Source organism: Triticum aestivum, chromosome 6D, assembly GCF_018294505.1.
Source record: "Triticum aestivum cultivar Chinese Spring chromosome 6D, IWGSC CS RefSeq v2.1, whole genome shotgun sequence".
In the NCBI taxonomy this organism is placed as follows: Eukaryota; Viridiplantae; Streptophyta; class Magnoliopsida; order Poales; family Poaceae; genus Triticum; species Triticum aestivum.
The window spans coordinates 473,548,465-473,564,324 of NC_057811.1; positions in this window are offsets into that span (position 1 = coordinate 473,548,465).

Genomic DNA, 15,860 nt, shown 5'->3' on the forward strand with positions numbered 1-15,860 from the left:
ACAACAATGAGGAGCACTAGAGGGGTCTCGATTTGGCCTGGAGGTAGTTGTTGGGAGGCTCGCGCGGTGAATCGGAGCAGCCCACATCGGGTCGTCTTCCTCGTTGTCTCGCGCGGATGGAATTGTAATTGGAATTTTCCTGGAATTGGAATTTCATCCAACAGCCGAGGTCAATCGCGGTGAAGATCAAACGGCTCACATCATATCGACCCGAGATCGGACGGTCAGTATCACATAGGAGTTTCGATTGGACGGTCCAGAATCCCTAAGAGCATCTTTAGCAGACCCCGTATAATGCCCCAACCCACAAAATAACTGCCAAAATGCGGGTCCGCGTGAAAAATGCTGCCCGATCAGATACTGTAAACACGTCGGACCCGTAATTTTTTTTGAGGGGCACGGTAAAAAAACTCCTCCCGATCTGCTAAAATACAGTTTTCACGTCCACTTCTGCGGTGCCCCGTATCGAGAGAAAGCAGTTGGCGGGAGCCAACTGCCACGGAAACATCCGCGTTCGCCGTCCGCCGTCCGCGAAGCCTCAGACGCCGCCCTGCCGTCCGCGAAGCCTCAGATGCCGCCCCGCCCGTCCCCGGCTACCCGTCCCGGCCCCCCGACAGCCGGCCGCCGGCCACCCATCCCGGCCCTCCGACCGCCGGCCACCCGCGTGCCCGCCCGAGCCGTTGCGCCACCCATCCCCGTTGAAAGATTTAGGAATACTTGCCACACTTCGGCTTTTCCATTGCATGTCAATATATACACAGAATTACAATCCTAACCATAAATGGGAGATCACAATAATATCGATACTCCTCGATTTAGGGGATTAGGAGATATGTCACGATACGTGACATATTAGTCTAACACTCCCCCGCAGTCACAACGGGAGGAGAGCGGATGTTGAGACTTGTCGGGTGGTTGGTGCGACATATGCCAAGGGATGGCTTATCATTGTGGGAGCCAATTAAACGTCGCCGGTGCCTGGAAACGGGATGAGGCGTAGACATGCACGCCGGTGAATCTTACCCAGGTTCGGGGCTCTCCGAGGAGATAACACCCCTAGTCCTGCTCTGCGGGGTCTCCGCATGATCACTAGATCGATAAAAGGTAGCTACAATCGCTCCTAGAGCTGTTGAGATCAAGGGAGAAGAAGGACAAGGCTAGCTCTTGCTTCTCTCTATATCTATGGTGTGTGTGGGTGCTATGCTTAGAAGCGCACTGGAAGCGAACCCTTTGCATGGGCGCTCCGGGGGTTTATATAGGCCTACCCCCCAGGGGTACAATGGTAATCTGACTGGGAACTGGTCCCAGCCATCAGTGTCTACGCTCGCCAGCTTCTCCGCCGGCTGCTGGGTCTCGCCGGCTGGTGGGTCCCGCCGGCTGCCGGCTACTTGGTCGACAGGCCGGCCCCACCGCCTAGGGTCTTGTCGGCGGCTGCTTACTGTAGCCTCGCCTGTGATGACGAGGGCTTCGTCGGGGTAAGCGTGGCTGCAGTGGGCCGCCTCGGGGGCTATCACTGTAGCCTTACCTCGTCTTGTCTCCTTAATGGGGCTCCCGCTTCGAGGAAGGGATCAGCCGGCTTCTGGAGGCCGGCTATGCTCTCAGCCGACTGGGAAAGGCCGGGCCGCCTTCACGCCTCTCTCTGGCTGAAGGGGCCCGCGGTCCTTGGGCCGTACAGGAGGGGGTCGTGGATGATGTCGAGTCAGCATGGCTAAAGTGCCGAGCCGCACGGGAGACGTCCGTCCCGTATGGCCTCCTGTAGCCACACCCGCCTCGGGCTTCGGGGGTAGTGGGCCGCACTGTGGCCACACCCCATCACGTCGCCGTTATGTAGGAGTGGTTGCGGTCATGGCAGGCTCCTCGGAGTCGGCCACCCCGTAGTCGTCTTGGGGAGGAGTCGGTGAGGCTGGGTCGACTTCCGGGAGTCGGCTTTAGTGGTAGCCGGCCGGGGAAGGCGGCCCAAATGCTTGGAGTGCTTGAAGGCCCAAAGGCCTGATAAATTTTCTGGAGAGCCATGGGTAGTCGATTAGTCTACCCGTGGCCATTTACTCCGACAGTAGTCCCCGAAGCTGATTGGGCTTCGAGGTGGAGTGGGATTCAAGAAGCTCGATCAGCTTCCTATCATGACAAGCCGGCAGCTGGGAGTCGGCCTTGGTCAGGCGCGCCGCCTTAGTCGAATTCCTCTGGAGTCGGGGGGCGGGAACCCGCAAGCACGTGCACCGGGCCACGGGCCGGCCTCGGGCCATCGGCGTGCCACGTGGCTGGAAAGCCTGCCAGCCCACGCGCATGACGGGACGTCGCCGCAGGGAGGGGGCCCGCCACGTCCGCGCCCCGGCCCAGGCGCGGATCCTTTGTATCCCGAAACCGCCCGCACGTTCCGTGCGGCAGTTTCGGCTCGCACTAATGCGGAATTAACGCGAGACATGGGGGGAGTGGGCGCAGTTAATCCCACGTCTCCCCCCCCCCCACGTTCGGCCTCTTCAGCCGCGCGAGGCTATAAGTAGGGGGAGGTGGAGGGCGGCAGGTCCTCGCACGCTCCTCCTGCTTCCAGCCGTCCTCTTGCCTTGCTCGTTCTCGCGTCAGCGCCTCGCCGCCGCGCTCTTCCTCCGCACGCTCCTCCGCCGCCGTGCTTGCTTCCGCTATGCCTCCCCACGTAGAGCAGCTTGGCGGGGATTGGGATGGCTCCATCGTCCATAGCGACCACATCGACTTCCTCCGCGACACCCGGCGTCTGCCCAGCGCGGACAAAGTGGAGGTCTGCCTTCCGTTGGAGAAGGAAGTCAGGCCGGCGCCGCGGGAGGGCGAGCGGGTGGTCTTCCGCTCGCACTTCCTGCGCGGCTTCGGCCTGCCAGTGAGCGCCTTCTTTCGCTCCTGGCTGGATTTCTACCAGCTCCAGCCGCACCACCTCACCCCCAACGCGGTGGTGCTGCTGTCGGCCTTCGTCACCCTGTGCGAGGGCTACCTCGGCGTCCTCTCCACCCTCGAGCTCTGGGGGGAGTTCTTCCAGTCAAAGCTGGGCACGCGCGTGCGGGGCGTGCCGCCTCAGACCGGCGCCTTCATCGCGTCGCGGAGATCAGGCGCCGACAACCCTTTCCCCGTCATCACGCTGATCCAATCGGTGAAGAAGTGGCAGAAGTCATACTTCTACGTGCGGAACATCGCTCCCCGGGGCGACTACCTCAACCTGCCGGCCTACGTAGCCGGCCCTCCGGCGGGCAGGCTGCCCCAGTGGTCCTTCCGGGCCGTGACGCTGTCGCCGGGAGGAAACGCCGCCATCGCCCGCCTCCGGGTGATGGTCCAGTCGGAGGGCCTGACGGGGCCCGATCTCCTGGCCACGTTCGTCACGCGCCGGGTCCTTCCGCTCCAGAGCCGGCCTCATCTGATCTGTCAGATGAGTGGCCAGCTCGATCCGAGCCGGATGTGCACCAAGGAGATGCCGCCGCCCAACGCCGCTGACATGGTGAATTACCTCGCCAACTGCCAACTTCCTGACGACTGGCGATTCGGCAAGGAGCCATACAGCCACGCCAATCCTCCGCCTGCGGTACGCTCCCCTCGTCTCTTTTTCTCTCTCTCTCTCAGCTTTGTCACCGAGTTCCTCTGGGCCGACACTAACTCTGTCGGCTTGCTCTTTTCGACAGAGTCCTCTGCTCCGGCCGGCCGGTGGGGCAGATGTGGAGCGCCGCTTCGTCCCTGACCGGACCGAACACGACCAGGATGACCCCGACCTAGGGGCAGTCCATATGGAGGATGCCGCCGAGCCGGCCGGCGGCCAAGCCGGCGACGAAGCAGGTGGCTCTGGGTTCACCGCGACCTTCGACGACTGGCCGGACGAGGACGAAGCCGAAGCCGTCCCGCATCGCCAGCCGGCAGCCAGACGCGGCGCGGGCTCCTCCGGCGCGCAGCCTGCTCGGGGTAGAGGCCAGAAATGTCGCGCTACTCAGGGCATGTTCGGGAGCCGGACGAAGAAGCCCAGGGGTGGGGCGGCGGCCACCAGGCGGGAAGAGGTGGCCGCGAAGGCGGCTCGCTTCCGCAAAGTGGTGAAGCAGCCGCAGACTGTGTCGGCGTAAGTTTTCTCTTTCTACGTACTGTCCTTCTTTCTTTCCTTCGGTGGTTCTTGAATCTTCGTTTTTTCTTCAATGATCAGAGCTCCACTGTCACTTGAGCGGGTGGCTGCCGGCTCCGTCGTCGAGTCGCCAGGGGGCTCTGGGAGCACCGCCCGCCGCGTAGATCCCCGCGCCGCCCTCCTGGAGGCGACGGAAAGGAACGCGCGGGAGGCGCGGGAGGAGCAGGAAGCGCGGGAGGCGGAGGCGCGGAGGGCAGCCCCCGTCCAGGCAGCTCGGGAGGAGGAGGCGGCGAAGGCGCTCGCCGAAGCCGCAGCCAAGGCCCAGGCAGAGGCCGAGGCCGAAGTGGCGGCAGGGGAGGCTCTGATGGTCACCCCCCTGTGCACCATGGCGCCTAGGGGCATGGGACCCTCGCCAGGGGGAGCCAGCGGCTCCCAGCCGGGGCTGGGAGGAAGCGGCGACGACGTCATTATCTTGGAGAAGGCTCCGGAGCCGACCCCGCCGACTGGGGCGGGCCAAGGTGGCCGGCCTGAACCGCCGCCTGCGTAGTCGGCGGAGGGCGAGCCGGCCGCGAGGGTCGAGGTGGCGGTCAGGATTCCGCCAAGCCAGCGTGCGGGGAAGGCCGCGGCGGAGCCGCAGAAGGCGGAGCCGCAGAAGGCGGCGTCGGAGCCGCAGCCGGCCGTGCGCTCCAGCTCGTCGGCCCAAGACGCGGAGGTGGCCAGTGCTACCTCAGGGTGGACACCTGGCGGAGGGACGGCCGTGGTGAATGTGGCTGCACAAGACGTCCGGACCCGGCTCCAAAGCCAAGCCGCGGCGCTGAGGCAGTTCACCGACGAGTTCCTCGCGACTCGAGCAGCCATCCGGGTTAGTGCTCCCATCTTGTTTCTTCTTGACTTTGTTTTTTTCTTGATCTTGACTTCTCCTGTGGGGGCGCGTCGGCGCACCCACTGGGTGTAGTCCCCGAGTTCCGAGTCGGCTGCTGAGCAGGCGGCTTGGAACTTCTTGGAGATTTTGTTTTTGCTACTTTTGTTCTCACTTTGGTCTTCTGTCCGTCTTGTAGGACTACCACAACCTCCGAGCGGCCGCCTTCAACTCCCAGGCTCGGGAGCTGACTCAGAAGACCGCCGATCTCACTGAAAGCCGAGGTATGTGACTTGATTTTTTTCTCATGTGGGGGCGCGTCAGCGCACCCACTGGGTGTAATCCCCGAGATTCGGGCCGACTACTGAGCAGTCGGCTCGGATCTTCCTTGATGATTCCTCATTGTTCTTATTCTTCTTCTATCTCCGCAGCGGCCAACGCCAGTCTGAGGGCACAGCTGGGGGAGTCCCAGACTGCTCTTCGTTCCAAGGATGCGGAGCTTTCCGCCTTGGTGCAGGAGCGCGACCGCCTGGTCAAGAAGCTAGCCGACCAGGAGGAAAGCCACAAGGCGGCGCTGAAGGCGGTGCAAGACCGCGAAGCCGCTCTCCACGCCGAGTTCGAGACTGAGGCGGCCGGCTGGGCGGACGTCAAGCAGACTCTGGTCTCCGGCTACGGCCAGATCGAGGATCTGGTCGACGGTAAGCCGTCTATCCCCTCGTCCTTTCCTGCCGTCTGCCACTTTGGCTTGTTTTTCTGATCATGGTGTTTTTCTTTCCTTTTCTTCTTCGCGCAGAGTACTTCCCCGGCTATTCCACCACTGCCAACCAGGCCATCGAGGCCCGTCGCCAGGTGAAGAGGCAAGCCGGCTTCGAGATCTCGCCAACCGCCGGCCGCTCGCTGGAGGAACAGCTCTTGGCGATCCAGGCTCGCATCCAGCCGGCTCACCGGCTTCTCCGCCGGCTTCAGCTGGCGACCTGGCGGCAGCAAGCCAACATGGAGCTGGAGCCGGCGCGGCCGGCCATCATTCGGCGAGCTTCAGCGATCGCCAACTACACCAACACCAACGTCTTCGCCCCCGAGGTGGACGACAATGGAGTCGCCCAGCCGGAAGATTGGTTCGGGCTGGACCCGGCGTACGGCGAGGACTCGGCGGAGGAGATCGACTCCAGCGACGAGGGCGAAGAGGAGGAGGAAGAGGGTGAAGACGACGAGCCGGCTGGTGGAGCGGCCGACCAGCCTCAGCTTGACCGCTCCTCCAGCACTACGCCGCGCGCCTCCACGCCTTCTGCCGCTGGAGGTGGTCAAGCCAGGACCAGTTAGGCGGCCGCTCTTTTAGCCGGCGAGGTCGCCTTCACCGACCGACTCGGCCTTTATGTCGCGCCCTAGTCTTCTTTCTTTGTTTTCCTGTCTTGTTACTTTCAAACAATGTTTGGTTAAGTCTGCACAATTCCACCCACTGGGTGTATTCAAACTTAAGTCTGTTGCCGGCCCGTGGGCGGCTTTATGTATATAAATTATGCAATCGGTCTTTCCTTGTACTTTCGGTTTTTTGTCCTTCTGCTTTTTTCCTTTGCCGCCCTCCCTTGGTTGCCGCCTCCCCAGTCAGACAATTGCTCTGCAATCTGTAGCCGGGGGGGTGCCTGGCCGATTGGGGAGGGGGAAGTACTTTAGCTCTGCTGGACTAAAGCTAAGTTTTTTAGGAAGCCGGCCAGCCGGCTGCTCTGGTAGCCGGCGGGCATGTTTGGAGGCCGTCTCTTTGCTATATATGTTCGTTGTTCCTTAGCCGTTTTTCGTGTAGGCGTCCTTTCTGTCTTGCCTCTTGCTACTCGGGCAGTCAGTTCTTTGAGCTGCGACTTGCAACAAGAGGGGACTCGGGAGCCGGCGCACTACTTTTCTGACTGCAGGAAGAACTTTCAATATAGCTCAAGGCGGCCAGTCCCCGGGCCGACTAGTCGAACCCGGTCCCGGACAAGAATTCAAAATGTAATAATACATTCAAGGATATGACACTCGTCATTCATAGATAAATAAAAGGCAGTCCCCGAGTACTGTTCGGGGGGCCTGTTGGTTTGTACTTAATACAAAAAGGGAGCGTGATACATACTGCTTTTCAGCTGTAAAATCATCTTAGGAGGTTTGCGTTCCATGGTCGCTCCGACTCCTTGCCGGAGTCGTCTCTCTTGCGTGCTCTTGGTTTTTGCGCGTCGATCAAGTAGTAGGAGTCGTTGCCGAGTGCTTTGCTGACGACGAAGGGGCCTTCCCAAGGGGCCGAAAGCTTGTGCTGGCCGGCTGTTCGCTGGATCAGCCGGAGCACAAGGTCGCCCTCTTGGAAGGATCTTGGCTTGACCTTGCGGTTGTAGTAGCGGCGCAGCCCTTGCTGGTAGATGGCGGACCGACTGAGGGCTAACAGTCGGCCTTCTTCCAGTAGGTCGACGCCGTCTTCTCTTGCTTCTTTGGCTTCCTCCTCCGTGTACATGGTGACCCGAGGCGAGTCGAACTCGATGTCTGTTGGGATGACAGCCTCGGCACCGTACACAAGGAAGAATGGAGTGAAGCCGGTTGATTTGTTGGGTGTAGTGCGCAGACTCCAGAGGACAGCCGGCAGCTCTTCGAGCCAGCAACCGTCCGATCGCTCCAGTGGTACAACGAGTCGAGGCTTGATGCCGGAGAGGATGAGTCCATTTGCTCGGTCGACCTGGCCGTTTGACTGCGGGTGGGCAACGGACGCTAAGTCCAATCGGATGCCCTGCGTCGCGCAGAAACGTGCCAGTGCTCCTTTGGCGAAGTTCGTGCCGTTGTCGGTGATGATGCTGTGCGGCACGCCGTACCGAGTAGTGATGTCGGTGATGAATGTCACGGCAGTCTGCCCGTTCAGCTTCTTAATTGGCTTGGCATCAATCCACTTTGTGAACTTGTCCACAGCAACGAGTAGATGTGTCAAGCCGCCGCGGGCTGTCTTGAAAGGGCCCACCATGTCCAGTCCCCAGACGGCAAAAGGCCAGGTGAGGGGAATGGTCTTGAGGGCAGAAGCCGGCAGGTGTTGTTTGGAACTGAAGACTTGACATCCTCTGCAGCTCTTGACTATTTCTTTGGCATCCTCCAAGGTAGTCGGCCAGAAGAAACCATGGCGGAAAGCCTTGGCCACGAGGGATCTTGAGGCGGCGTGATGGCCGCATTCGCCTTGGTGGATGTCTTTGAGGATTGCCACTCCTTTTTCTGGCTCGACGCAACGCTGGAAGACTCCAGTAACGCTGCGCTTCACAAGCTCCCTGTTGATTATTGAGTATGCTGCGGCTCGTCGTTGCACTAGTCTTGCTGCGATCTCATCAGCCGGCAGCTCTCTGCTGACTAGGAACTTGAGGATGGGCTGGGCCCATGAGGGAGCTGTGACTTCTTCTGCTGTTAATGTGGCCACCATGACTCGGGTGGGTGGGTTGGGTGTTGCATTGGAGTCGGCCACCGCTTCTTGTGTCGTTGCAGTCCCCGGGCCGACTGCTGCAGTCCCCGAGCCGGGTTCTGAAGTCCCCGGGTCGGGTGCGACTACAGCAGCCCCCGGGCCAGTCGTCGAAGTCCCCGTGCCGCCTGCGGGATATCTTGAGCCGGATCCGGCTGTTTCTGGCGTAGGCGGCACGAAGATGGAATCCGACTCTGGAGACGGCTTGATGGACGGCTTGAGGAGGCGCTGGAGGGAGACGCCAGTCGGTATGGCTTGTCGGGTAGAGCCGATTCGTGCTAGGGCATCTGCTTGGTCGTTGTCGGCCCTTGGTACGTGAAGGAACTCGCACCCTTCGAAGTATCCGCTTATCTGTTGGACGAGGAAACGATAGCTCGCCATGTTCGCGTCCTTGGCGTCCCAATCGCCAGATGATTGCTGGACCACCAAGTCTGAGTCGCCGTAGCACAGGATCCGGCGTATGCCAAGCTCTTTGGCTAGCCGGAGCCCATGTACGAGCGCCTCGTACTCGGCCACGTTGTTGGAGGCGGCGAAGTGGATCTGCAGCGTGTACTTGAGCTTGTCGCCTTTGGGAGAGGTGAGGACGATGCCGGCTCCCAAGCCGGTGCGCATCTTGGACCCGTCAAAGTGCATCCGCCAATGGGTAGAGTCGGGAGCCGGCGGTAAGTACTGGGTCTCGGCCCAGTCGACGAGGAAGTCGGCCAATGCTTGCGACTTGATGGCGGTGCGGGGTTGATAGATAATCGTGTAGGGCGCCAAGGCAATGGCCCATTTGGCCACCCGGCCGGATGCATCCCGGCTGCCTATGATTTCGGCGAGCGGGGCAGTGCACACGACCGTGATGGGGTGCTCTTGGAAGTAGGGCTTCAATTTCTTGGCAGCGAAGTACACCCCATAGCACATCTTCTGGTAGTGCGGGTAGTTTTGCTTTGAGCTGGACAGTACTTCGCTGAGATAGTAGACTGGCCTCTGGACTAGCTGGGCTCGGCCTTCCTCCGGGCGCTGGACCACAACAACAGTGCTGACGACTCGGCTTGTCGCGGCGATGTAGAGGAGCATGGGCTCCTTCTCAGTCGGCGCAGCCAGGACAGGCGGAGTGGTCAACATTTTCTTCAACTCATGGAAGGCTTGGTCGGCTTGATCATTCCACTCAAAGTGAGTGGACTTCTTCATGAGTCGGTACAGAGGGAGGGCCTTCTCTCCTAGTCGGCTGATAAAACGGTTCAGGGAGGCTAAGCAGCCGGTGAACTTCTGCACATCTCGCAGCTTGGTGGGAATCTCCATCCTCTCAATGGCTTTGATCTTGACAGGGTTGCACTCAATGCCGCGTTCGGAGACCAGGAAGCCTAGCAGCTGGCCGGCCGGCACTCCGAACACGCACTTCTCGGGGTTGAGCTTGATCTGGAATCGGCGCAAGTTGGCGAATGTTTCCTTCAAGTCTTCCAGCAAGGTACCGCGCTTCTCTGTCTTCACCACAATATCGTCTACGTAGACGTGGGCATTTCTGCCGAGTTGTTTCAAGAGACATTTCTGCATGCAACGCTGAAAGGTGGCACTGGCATTTCTCAAGCCGAATGTCATCGTCAGGTAGCAGAAAGCTCCAAAGGGTGTGATGAAGGCAGTCTTCAGGCGGTCAGCCGGGTCCAACTTGATCTGATGATACCCTGAGTATGCATCCAAAAAACTTAACAGCTCGCATCTGGCTGTAGAGTCTATCACTTGGTCAATCCGTGGCAAAGCAAACGGATCCTTTGGGCAGGCCTTGTTCAAACTCGTGTAGTCTATACACATACGCCACTTGTTATTCTTCTTCAAAACCAGAACTGGATTGGCAAGCCATTCGGGAAAGAACACTTCCATGATGAAGCCGGCGGCAAGGAGCCGGGCTATTTCTTCTCCCACAATTCTTCGCTTCTCCTCTGATAGTCGGCGGAGGGGTTGCTTGACCGGCTTCGCATCAGCTCGGACGTGTAGTTTGTGCTCGGCGAAATCCTTCGGGACACCCGGCATGTCCTTTGGGGACCATGCAAAGATGTCTCGATTCTCACGGAGGAAGTCGACGAGCTCGCCTTCCTATTTACTGTCCAGGTTCGCCCCAATCACGGCGAACCTCTCCGGGTGCTCCGGGTCTAGGGGTATCTTCTTTGTCTCTTTCACAGGCTGGAAGGAGCCCTGCGCATCACAGTCCTTGGGGTTGGGGGACAAGGCCGGCTGCTTGCCAGCCATGGCCACAACCCGCTCCAACATCTTCTTCTCTTCCGCCACCACGAGGGACTCGGCCAGCCGGCTGCTGGCCATGGCACACTCGTTGGACTTCTTATAGTCGCCGGCTACCGTGATGATCCCCTTCGAGCTCGGCATCTTCATCTTCAGGTAGGCGTAGTGGGGCACAGCCATGAACTTGGCCAAAGCAGGTCGGCCAAGCAGTGCATGATAGGGGCTCTCCAAATCCACTACCTCGAACCATATTGCTTCCCGGCGAAAATGATCTTTGTCTCCGAAGAGAACGTCCATTTTGATCTTGCCGATTGGAGAGCAAGATAGGCCGGGTACGATACCATGGAAGACGGTGCGGCTCGGCATGAGCTGCTTCGCTTTGATGTTCAGCTTGTCCATGGTATCACGGTACAGTATGTTGATACTGCTTCCGCCGTCTATCAGGACGCGGGAAAATCTGGCAGCTCGCCTCTCCGTCGCAAGGGTGACGTCCAAGACCATAGCATAGGAGCCAGGCGAAGGCATCACCTCTGGGTGGTCGGCCTGGCTCTAGCTGATGGGCTTTTCCGACTCGGCGGGGCTAGAGGCGACTGCGTTCACTTCTTGGTGCTGCCGGCGTCGGCTGCGCTTGTCGTCAGCTTGACTTGTGAAGACGACGTAGGCGCCGTGCGCTTCGGGGAACTCGTCTTGGACGGCGCCGACTGCCGGCCGAGCCGCCGGCTGCTGAGGGGCTGCAGGCGGCGGGCCGGGAGGAGGGGGAGGCGACTGCATTCCCTCGCCCTTGGTGATGCGGGTGAGCCAGTGGCACTTTCGGGTTGTGTGGTTGGACGGCTTCGCGCCGCTATGAAACTTGCAGGGGGCATCAAGAGCCTGCTCGTAGGAGAAGGCCGGCTGCCAAGGCGGCCGGCCACCCTTCTTCTTGGGAACAGGCCGTTCTTCGGGCTGTTCGTCTTCAACCGTGGCCACCTGCCGGCTAGAGGAAGTCGGCATAGGGCCTTTGCGCTTGTGGTCGTTCTGGTAGGAGCGCCGGTTTGCGTCACCAGCCGGCGTCTTGGGAGCCGGAGCGATCACTTTCCCCGAGGCATCCACTCGGAGCTCGGTCTTCATCGAGGAGTCGGCGGTGGCGTACTTGTCGGCGATGATCAGCAACTCATCGAGGGTAGCCGGCTCGTCGCAGAGGAGTCGGTGCTTGAGGAGGGTGCCCTCTCGGCACCCGGCGGTGAAGTACTCGATGGCTTGGACCTCATGCACCCCTTCGCAAGAGTTGCGGAGCTCGGCCCATCGCGTGAGGTAGTCGCGAGTCGACTCGTTGGGCCCTTGGACACAGAGGGAGAACTGGCGAGGCTTGGGAGGCCGCTTGTAGGTGCTGGTGAAGTTGCGGACGAAGACTTCGGTGAAGTCTAGCCAGCTGTTGATGCTGTAGGGCTTGAGGCTGTTGAGCCATGTGCGTGCCGTGCCTTGCAGCATGAGGGGGACGTACTTCACGGCGACGCGCCGGTTGCCGTTGGCTATGCTGACGGCCGTGGAGTAGTCGATGAGCCAATCTTCCGGCTTCACCGAGCCGTTGTACTTGGGCGTGTCTCTGGGGAGCGAGAACCCTTTGGGAAAGGGCTCGTCGCGGATGCGGGGGCCAAAGCATGGCGGGCCGACATCGTCTTCTTCTTCTAACGCCAAGGACCGAGCTAGGCGGTCGATCCTGTGGCGGGCGTCGTTCTCGGCGGCCGAGTCGGTCACCAAGAGTCGGATGCATGACAGGCGGCGGAGTAAGGCGTCTTTCTCTCCGAGGCGGGGGAGGAGGCAGATTCCCTTGGTGCTCTACCTCTCGAGGGCGGCCATCCGCGTCGCGCTCGATGGTGATGCGAGTCCGGCTGCGGCTGGCAGTCGGCTCCTTGTCTTTCTTCTGGCGCGCGCCGCTCGCAGTCGGCGTGCGGGACGTCGCGGCGTGTTCCCGGTGCGGAGGATGGCTATCAGCGCGGGCGCCGGCTTCGTGCCGCTCTGCAGCCGCATCGATCAGCTGCTGGATCTGTCTTGTCATGTAGGGGAGCTCATCGGCTCCCAGCCCATTGAGCTCCTCTGCAGCCGCCTGAGCGGCTCGCAGATTCTCGAGCGGGGTGGCGTAGACGGGGCGATCTGTGCCCAGTATGCTGGCAACGGCTGCGCCGCGCTTCTGGACGAAGCCGGCTCGGCTCGGGCCGCTAGGCGGCGGCGTGCCAAAGGCGGCGGCGTGCCGAAGGCGGCGCGGTCGACTTCGCGCTGGTGGGCCTCGGTGAGGCGTCTCATCGAGGCTATCTTCTTGCCCTCCGCGATGAGGGCAAGGCGGCGTGCCTCCAGGGTCTCGGCGTCGGCATCGGCCGGGATGGGGACGGAGAGGTCGTGCATCGCCGCTTGCTGAGCGTCGCGGGCGTCCTCGCCCGAGTTGGAGACGTGGCTGATGACCAGCACTTCGGTGACAGCGCTGCTGCCGCTGTCGGCTCGAGGGAGGGGGTCGTCAAAGACCACCACATCGGAGGGGTAGGCGTCGAGCGACGCGGTGTCGGAGTTGATGAGCATCGGGTCGGTGGAGCCGACAGACTCCATGTCCGCAGCAGGCTCGCTGGAGACGTGAAGTTGGTCGAGGAGGCTGACGAGGCGGCTCTCGGGGTAGTCGATGCCTGCGTCGGACGCAGGCTCTTCGGAGATGCGAGTCTCGCCGAGCAGATCGGCGAGGCGGCTCGCTGCGCAGGCGTCGTCGACGCCTTGCAGCGCGTCGAGGCAAACGCCATCGGGCGCAGCAGGCTGGCTGCGCTCGCGGGGGAGGAAGAGGGTTCCCGTCCAGAACAGGTCTCCGGACGACGGTGCACCTGGCCCCACGGTGGGCGCCAAATGTCGGGTGGTTGGTGCGACATATGCCAAGGGATGGCTTATCATTGTGGGAGCCAATAAAACGTCGCCGGTGCCTGGAAACGGGATGAGGCGTAGACATGCACGCCGGCGAATCTTACCCAGGTTCGGGGCTCTCCGAGGAGATAACACCCCTAGTCCTGCTCTGCGGGGTCTCCGCATGATCACTAGATCGATAAAAGGTAGCTACAATCGCTCCTAGAGCTGTTGAGATCAAGGGAGAAGAAGGACAAGGCTAGCTCTTGCTTCTCTCTATATCTATGGTGTGTGTGGGTGCTATGCTTAGAAGCGCACTGGAAGCGAACCCTTTGCATGGGCGCTCCGGGGGGTTTATATAGGCCTACCCCCCGGGGGTACAATGGTAATCTGACTGGGAACTGGTCCCAGCCATCAGTGTCTACGCTCGCCAGCTTCTCCGCCGGCTGCTGGGTCCCGCCGGCTGCCGGCTACTTGGTCGACAGGCCGGCCCCATCGCCTAGGGTCTTGTCGGCGGCTGCTTACTGTAGCCTCGCCTGTGATGACGAGGGCTTCGTCGGGGTAAGCGTGGCTGCAGTGGGCCGCCTCGGGGGCTATCACTGTAGCCTTACCTCGTCTTGTCTCCTTAATGGGGCTCCCGCTTCGAGGAAGGGATCAGCCGGCTTCTGGAGGCCGGCTATGCTCTCGGCCGACTGGGAAAGGCCGGGCCGCCTTCACGCCTCTCTCTGGCTGAAGGGGCCCGCGGTCCTTGGGCCGTACAGGAGGGGGTCGTGGATGATGTCGAGTCAGCATGGCTACAGTGCCGAGCCGCACGGGAGACGTCCGTCCCGTACGGCCTCCTGTAGCCACACCCGCCTCGGGCTTCGGGGGTAGTGGGCCGCACTGTGGCCACACCCCATCACGTCGCCGTTATGTAGGAGTGGTTGCGGTCTTGGCCGGCTCCTCGGAGTCGGCCACCCCGTAGTCGTCTTGGGGAGGAGTCGGTGAGGCTGGGTCGACTTCCGGGAGTCGGCTTTAGTGGTAGCCGGCCGGGGAAGGCGGCCCAAATGCTTGGAGTGCTTGAAGGCCCAAAGGCCTGATAAATTTTCTGGAGAGCCATGGGTAGTCGATTAGGCTACCCGTGGCCATTTACTCCGACAAGACTGGACCGAAAATCCAGAAACAACAGCGACGGGAGTCCCTTCGTCAAGATGTCGGTGAACTGGCGTGACGAGGGAACATGCAGCACACGGACCTGACCCATGGCAACACGATCGCGAACGAAGTGGAGATCGATCTCGATGTGTTTGGTACGGTGATGCTATACTGGGTTCGTGGACATGTAGACGGCGCTGACGTTGTCGCAGAAGATGATCGTCGCAGGAGGAGATGGTCGATGAAGCTCCTGGAGAAGTTGTCGAAGCCAACTCACCTCAGCCACGGCGTTGGCCACGGCGCGGTACTCGGCTTCAGCGCTCGAGCGCGAGACCGTGTGTTGCCGCTTGGAGGACTAAGAGACGAGGTTATCTCCGAGGTAAACACAGAAGCCCAACGTTGAGCGCCGAGTGTCAGGGCAGCCGGCCCAGTCGGCATCGGTGTAGGCAATCATGGAGTCCGGTGAAGTCGAGTAGAGCTGAAGACCGTGAGAAAGCGTGCCCTTGACATAGCGCAAGATGCGCTTGATAGCCGCGAGGTGCTGCGCACGCGGGTCGTGCATATGAAGGCAAACCTGCTGAACGGCATACGCGATGTCGGGGCGCGTAAAAGTGAGGACTGGAGAGCTCCGGCAAGACTCCGGTACTCAGTGGGATCGGCCACGGAAGGACCGGCAGTAGCAGTGAGCTTCGGCGATGTGTCAACGGGTGTCGAGGCCGACTTGCAAGAAGTCATGCCGGCCCTGTCCAGAATCTCCGCGGCGTACTTGGCTTGCAAAAGATGCATGCCGGAGGAGTCGCGGGTGACCGCGATGCCGAGGAAGTAGTGGAGGCTGCCCATGTCCGTCAAGGCAAACTCGGCTCGGAGAGAGGCTGTGATCCTGTCCAGCAAGCGGGTCGATGAGGCGGTGAGGACGATGTCGTCCACATAGAGCAGGAGGAAGGCCGTGCCTTCCGCACACCGGAGTACGAACAACGAGGTGTCCGAGCGGGAGCACACGAAGCCGGTCGAAGTGATGAAAGCCGCGAAGCGCTGGTACCACGCACGAGGAGCCTGCTTGAGACCATAGAGTGAACGGTTTAGCCGACAGACGTGCTCGGGGCGAGTGGAGTCGATGAAGCCGGTGGGTTGACGACAGTAGACAACCTCAGCAAGAGTGCCATGCAGAAAGGCATTCTTGACGTCGAGTTGACGAGTCTCCCAATTAAGAGAGAGCGCGATGGAGAGGATGACACGCACGGTGGCCCGTTTGACAACCGGGCTGAATGTCTCATCGA